We start from the raw sequence: 7056 nt of genomic DNA on the forward strand, positions 1-7056 counted from the left end.
ACTTCTCCGCCTCTCCCACGCTGCCCCCTAGTGCCGTCCCTCTCCCTCTCCCTCACGTCCTATTCTTTTCCTCTGTCAGAAACAGCAGTGACTTCTCCTTTTTTTTTCCCGTGACTTCCTGCTGGTGCTGCCCTACCCCATGGTTGCCTCCCCTGTTGATCTGCTGCTGCCGAGAGACTAGAGGAGGGAGAGAAGAAGAGACAAAGAAAGAGGAAGGAAGGAGAGGAAGGGGCTGCACAAACCCAAGGCTTTTGGAGGATCAAGGTGAGATGGTTTTGATCTAATCCCCTATTTTTGGATGACATTTACAGCCTGTAATTAGCCTTTTTTGTTGGTTTAGTGGGGGATTAGAGATGGATCTCATGATTAATCACTACTGGGTGACAGAATCGGCAGTTTCTATTTCTCATCGAATATGGACATGTTAGATCCCGAATTAATTTTCCCACCTGAAGAAGTTTTTGTAGAAGACTCAGAGTTCTTTCCATGAAGACTGAGATCATAATTTTTAGCCATATGGTTTAAGAGATATAGCAGTTCCAAGATGGCTGACTTATTCTGACAAGTTTCCGAAAAGTAATAGATCTATTCAATTTTAAGGCACCTTAGAGGCATAATCAGATCTTCAAATGGATACCAAATTTTAGATTGGTATAGATCATAATTTTCAGTTGGCTAGATCTCTATAAATGAAATTCTAAAGTGGACTGTTAGTTTTGTGTTGTCAGATTCAACACTCGAGGTTGCTACAATGATTAATTTATCTTAGTGATTGTTACTGCAAAGAGCCATATAACAAAAGTTAGGGATAATGTAATTGTGCATTCTTTGGTAAAATTTCATAATTTTTGGATGAGTGGTTTAGTAGATATCAAGGGTTTACCATTGACTGTTAGAACTCAAGATAGATTCTATAGTCTAAATTGAACTACATATTAGGACAGTTTGCTTTGCAAATAAAAATGTTTTCACCAATGAAATTATTCTCCGTTCTCTGTAGTTTCTGAATATGTATTTATTTACTAGTGTTGCTTTTGTAGATTAAAAGATACAACAAAGAGAAGTGTTGTTGCTCTTGTAGGATGATTGCGGTTTTGCTGATTTTGTCTTTTTATCTTGTTTGAGGGTTCCGGGCATAGGAGCCATATGCCTATTATTTGTATATGTTTTTTGAGTTGTATGTACTGAGTTCATGATGATAAACAGATGGTATTGCTCCAGATCGTGCCTAGTGCCGTTTGCATCATCGCTTTGAGGCAAGTAAACGTAGCAGTGGAGTTTCAAAGAGAGGCAAAAAGTTGACTTTTTGAATGGTTGCTCGGATGGATGATCAGAGACCATAGACGCGTATATCTCATCAAGGGGATTCCATTTATTTTCTCATATGTGATATTCGGAGTTAAGATCATAGTATTATAGTAGATCAAAATTTGGATGGATAAGATGGCTCAAAGAATAAAGAGAGAAAACCCAATCTACCATGACTTCACCTCTCCCATGTCGGCCCTCTCCCTCTCCCTCACGTCATATTCTTTTCCTCCGTAAAAAACAGCAGCGACTTCTCTTTTTTTTCCCCATGACTTCCTGCTGGTGCTGCCCTACCTGTGGTTGCCTCCCCTATCGATCTGCTGCTGCCGAGATACTAGAGGAGGGAGATAAGAAGCGACAAAGAAAGAGAAGGGGAGGAGAGGAAGGGGTTGCACAAACCCTAGGCTTTTGGAGGATCAAGGTGAGATGGTTTTGATCTAATCCCCTATTTTTGGATGACATTTAGGGCCTGTAATTAGCCTTTTTTATTGGTTTAATGGGGGATTAGAGATGGATCTCGTGATCATTAATAAATTCAAAAACCTAACTGAGGTAATAGTCCTTAACTAAAGGTTAAGTTATTTCTTAAATTACTTTAGTACTTGTTCGATAATAATACTTGTGGTTGTTTATTCCATCATGAGGTACGAGGTAGGTTTATGTATAATACTTGTGATTGTTTATTCCATCATGTGGTAAGAGGTATGTTTATGTATGTGGTTGTACATGACATAAGTGGTAAGCTTACTTGCAGATGCACCGTATCATTGCATCATATTGCATTGCACATCATTCGTGGATGCCGCCACTTGCTAGCCGCGACCATACCGGTACAGCATCGTATGCTGCCCGAGGAGGGGTACGATGCACCTTCATACCTTGTTGGGTATGGAGGAAGTGGACATGGCATATGCATTGCACTTGCACGCATTGTGATTTATATGTTTGAGTATTTTTTATCAGCATGGAAGTGGATATGAGGTCTTGATCATCTAAAGTAAATAAATAGTTGTGGTTTATTCTTTTCTTTTATATTAGGATGACTTTCATATGATTTGGTTTTATCTTATTTGTTTCATGTATTTATGTTTAAATCGATGCCTAGTGAACTCGTAGTTTAAATAACTTGTTAAACTAGTTATCTTTCTAGGTGCTTGAGTGGATGCTTTGGTTGAGGGATGGGATAGCTGCACATCATCACACCTTTGTTCACATGTTCTCTTTACAACAACAATGCTACCTTTGTCTTAATAGGCAAACTCGTTGTAGGCATTGTGGTAACTCGTTGTAGTTTCTTAATAACGAGTGTGGTTGACCTCTGTTAACTGTTATTTTGTTAAGTTGCTCATCAAATGCTAGCATGTGGTTTATCTTTAAATATCATTTATGTTATTGCTTCCGTGTTTTACTTTGTTTATGGAGTTATGCTGCCGAGTTTTTGTACTCCAGCATGTGGGAAGGATGTTTAATGAAATCTTGGGCCTTTGTGGCGCCTGGGGTGTTACAGTTGGTAATCAGAGCTTTTGGTTATAGATTATTGGATTAGTTTTTTCTCAAAATTTGACTTAATAAAACCTAACACACATGCACATGTAGGAAGGGTAATTGCTTGCATACCTTTTTATTTAAGGTCTCGATTTATTTTAATTCCATGTTAAATTGTTTATTGGTGCTTTTGATTTGTATAGTGTATTGCTTGATACTTACTCACCAGTTGCTAGATTGACCAAAGCGGTAGTACACACATTTGTCAGCTCCATTCACAAGAAGTATCATCAGGGATTGGGTGAGTAAGTATCAAAGAAATCTTCAACTTCTTTTTGGGTGTAACCCTTGACCACAAGCCTTGCCTTGTACTTTTCAATAGTACAATTAGGCCTAAGCTTCTTCTTGAATACCCACTTGCATCCTATAGGTTTGCACCCGTATGGATGATCAACGACCTCCCAAGTCCCATTAGACATTATGGAATCCATCTCACTTCTGATTGCTTCCTTCCAATAGTTAGCATCAAGAGATCCATAAACCTCAACAATTATTTTTGGAGTGTCATCTACAAGGTACACAATGAAGTCATCACCAAAAGACTTCTCAATCCTTCATCTCTTACTCTTTAGAGTCCCATCATTGTCAACCTTCTCATGATTTTCCTCATGTGGTTTTTCAAAGTGTACTACTGTATCATTATGTTCAGGGGAATTAACAAATTCATGACTAGAACTGCTAGATGTTTCTTTCATAGGAAAAATACTCTCAAAGAATGTGACAACTCTGGACTCCATGATTGTACCAACATGCATGTCCGGTACTCCAGATTTTATTATCAAGAATCTATATCTGACACTGTGAAAAGCATAGCCTAAAAAAACACAATCAACTATTTTCGGTCCGAACTTGCATTTCTTAGCAATTGGTACGTCAACCTTTGCTAAGCATCCCAAGTACGCAAGTATGAGAGTGCTAATCTTTTATTTTCCCATTCCTCGAATGGTGTCTTCTCTTTATTTTTCATAGAAACTCTGTTAAGAGTATGATAAACAGTCAACATGGCTTCACCCCACCATTCCTAAGAAAGTCCGGCTGTTTCTAACATGGTGTTAACCATCTCAATTAGAGTGTGGTTTTTCCTTTCAGCCAGTCTATTTGACTCAGGGGAATAAGGTGGTGTTCTCTCATGTATGATGCCATGTTCCTCACAAAACAAATTGAACTCATGTTGACGGTAGTTAAGTATAAGATATGACCATGAATATACTCAAGAATAAAGGAGGATTGGTATCTCTTACATGCTTATTTGGTTTCAAATAATGTAGTTCCACTTGTCCTTGGAGATTATTTGGTTGCAGGTGAAATAGCACAAAAGGATGGAGAAAGCACCCTCTAAGGATCCAAGAAACATGCTTCTAACCATAGATTGAAGGGCCCAAAAACTACCACAACCGCCTCAATCCACCGGATAATGCACATAACTGCCATTGGGACCCACCAAGCAGTCATCCGGAGAAAGGCGGTTGCGAGGGTGGCCCACAGGGGGTCTCCTAGTTTGGCCGAACCGCCTTTGTCCCCTCTCGTCTCCAGCTTCCATGTGACAATGGTTTAGGTCGGTTAAGGGATATTTCCCGAAGATTCCCTTGCAGAACCGCCTCCTGGAGCCTATAAATATGAGGGGAGGGGCTCCATTCTTGGACACATACACAACTAGTTAATTATTCTCTCCCTTCTAGTTTCCAATTTAGTGGAGTTAGGCTAGAGTAGATCTACTTCAGGTTCTAGGTCTCCTTGGAGTCTAGGGTATGGCTCTTGTATCATTTATTCCTAGGATTACTTTATTCTATTCAAAGTATACATCTTCTTTATATAGTGTTGTGTTTGGTTCTCATATGCATGAGTTAGAAATATACCCTTGCTATGTTGATGTGCTAGGCTTATACGCTCGTATGCTAGTCGTATACCCTTGCTATTGTTGTATAGGTTTCTATACGTCCATGTATGCCTTGAGACCATGCTTCAGTACATACTCTGTGTGCATATATATTTTGTATAGTTTAGTTAATCTATGCTACGGCATCGGTTCAATGGCCATTTCTATGGAGGCTTCAGCCTTTGATACAATAGCCCGGTATGGCTGGAGTGTTGTTAACAATGCAAGAATGGTGCTTGAATTGCTTAGCCTCATTGGATATGAGTTTGCCCCACGGGTTGCTAGGGGTTGGCCGCAGGTGGTGATAGCCCTGTTGGTCCTTCGTAATCCCCCACGTTTGGGTACGATGTAGGAGTTCGAAAAATAGCAGTAACTTTACTAGGCGGAACCAATATGGGTACTGTCTCCCTGTGTGTGCCTGGGTGCATAGGCCTGAGTTCTATACAATGTGTATGTATATTATGCTTGTATGATCTGTGTGCTAATAGGAAATACATATGAACCTAGAGCTAACTCTTAGTCCTTCTCCCTAGCTTAGTTATCTAGAGATGATTCCAGTGTGTTTCACACAATCTATCTATCTATCTATCTATCTTAACCCTACCTTGAGTTTTGTCTCTATCCATCTATGGTATATTTATATGCATAGTAAACTCTTTGGACCTACCCGCCTTCCTTTGGGAATACGATACCCTTGGGAATACTCTTGGGTGAAATGCTACAACGGTATATCTGTGCACTTGCAGATTTATTCGTGATCGTTAAATATACCAACAAGCATTTCTGGCGCCGTTGCCGGGGAAGCCACTAGTTAAAAGTTTTTATTTTGTATATGTTTATATTCATAGATGGTAGATCATTACTCAAGTAGGCTAACCTTGATATGTCTTCTCTATCTTTGATGTGAAGACAGGTAGTGTATGACTGGTTTCAACTTGCCGACTAATTTCATTAAGAATCCAGAGTCACTTGTGAGAAGGGTACGATCTCGTGTCGTTCCTCCTTAGATTACTCTCTCGGTAGTCGATCCAGCTTCCTTTGCACCATCTACATCAAACGTTATGGCCCAGAAGACTCTTCATGAGTTTTCGCTCCCTCAGCCTCTTAGGTGCTGAAAGGCCCTAAGATGGACATGGGGAACACAAGCTTCGAGATCAAGACAGGTCTCATTACCATGGTGCAAGCTAACCCATTCTGTGGGAAAGCCAACAAGGACGCAAGCACCCATCTGCAACAGTTCCTTGAACTTTGCAGCACCTTCACCATCAAAGGGGTGAGTGAAGATGCTATTCATCTCCAACTGTTCCCGTTTTCTCTTCTTGGGTGAGCGATGCAATGGTTCTATGCGAGCCGTTCGGAGATTAATACGTAGGATAAATGCTCAGCGGCATTCTTCGTGAAGTTCTTTCCGTTGGGCAAAACCAATGCCCTTCGTGGAAGGATTTTGAGTTTACAGCAAGCAGCTATGGAATCAATTCCCTAGGTGTGGGAAAGACTTCAGGAGTACATCCCGGCTTGTCCTCACCATCGGATGGATAATTGGCTCATTCTTCAGAACTTCTACAACGGGTTGACTCCGACAGCCCGAGGCCATGTTGATGCTGCTGCTGGAGGAGCTTTCTTGTCGCTTACTATTGATGTTGCAACAACATTGATCAAGAAGATGGTCTCTAATCAAGGGTGGAGCGATGAACGACTCTGGCCCCCTCAGAGAGGTACACATACCATCAAGGAAGTGGACATGCTTACCGCCAAGATGGACCTCCTCATGAAAAGATTGGATGACTACACCAAGGAGAAAGCTGCCATGACCAACACTGTCCAAGCTATGGATTATCACATGACATGTGAGGTTTGTGGAAACACTAGACACTCAAGGAATAATTGCTTCGAGACTCAGGAGAATGTGTTGTACATGAACAACAACAACAACGGATATCGCCCACAAGGAGGCCAAGGGTGGAATCAGCAACACCCTTACCAAGGAGGTAACAATGGTAATTCTTTCAATCCTAACCAACGCTCCTTCAGAGATCTCATTTTTGGGCAAGCTAAGATCAATGAAAGCTTTACTAAAAAGTTAGCTACCAATGAGAAAACCTTGTATAGCCTCAACGTAAAACTTGATGGTCTTTCTTCTGCTTTCAAGAACTAGCCGAGTTTTAATAAAATGCTAGAAACCCAGTTAGCTCAGCTAGTCGTTGTTGTTCCTTCTGCTGAGATCGGGAAGATCCCAAGGCAACCCGAGTCTTCTCGTGAAAATGTTAGTACAGTGACCACTGGGGTAAGCCATCTCAAAGGCCATTTGTTGCTAACCATGTAGGAAA

General features: G+C 40.8%; 1 long non-coding RNA gene across 1 annotated transcript; it reads left to right on the top strand.

Moving 5' to 3' along the window:
- Positions 1-34: 34 nt before the first annotated feature.
- LOC111257584 lies at positions 35-4687 on the top strand. Its single transcript, XR_002678101.1, has 2 exons — positions 35-264; positions 1207-4687. It is a non-coding gene; the product is annotated as an uncharacterized LOC111257584 (long non-coding RNA).
- The last annotated feature ends 2369 nt before the right edge of the window (positions 4688-7056 follow it).

This window comes from Setaria italica, chromosome VI, assembly GCF_000263155.2.
Source record: "Setaria italica strain Yugu1 chromosome VI, Setaria_italica_v2.0, whole genome shotgun sequence".
NCBI lineage: Eukaryota > Viridiplantae > Streptophyta > Magnoliopsida > Poales > Poaceae > Setaria > Setaria italica.